This window comes from Echinops telfairi, unplaced genomic scaffold (assembly GCF_000313985.2).
Source record: "Echinops telfairi isolate 266 unplaced genomic scaffold, ASM31398v2 ScPeMD7_5;HRSCAF=22, whole genome shotgun sequence".
In the NCBI taxonomy this organism is placed as follows: Eukaryota; Metazoa; Chordata; class Mammalia; order Afrosoricida; family Tenrecidae; genus Echinops; species Echinops telfairi.
In genome coordinates, this window is record NW_022103901.1 from 5,463,330 (window position 1) to 5,463,753 (window position 424).

The window sequence follows — 424 nt, forward strand, 5'->3', positions numbered from 1 at the left end:
CCACCACCACCCGCTGGTGCTTTGTCCCTTTGCTCAGATGTTTATCGTTGGATTTTCTTTTGTTTCAGTTCACAATGTTAAACCGGATTGCCTAGAAGCATACAACAAAATTTGGTGTGTATACCAAGCTCTCCTTTCCCCGGGGAAAGAATAATAATGAGTCTAGTACTTGGTTGTGGCTAACATCTGTGCAGGAAGTGAGCTCCGTAACTGCTCTCGCGCTGCGTGCGATTGACTGCCCAGGGCCTATTGGTGATGAGCTCTCTCACAGCTGCTCCTACACCCTTTGGAAGTTGAATAGCCCCCTTAGATCTGGAGGAGGCTCGTGAGATCATCTAGCCCATCTCCCCATCTAGTGGTTTCTGCAGACCTGGCTGATGAGCAGCGCCTAAATACATTCCCCCTCCAGTCATCCCCAAGGGTT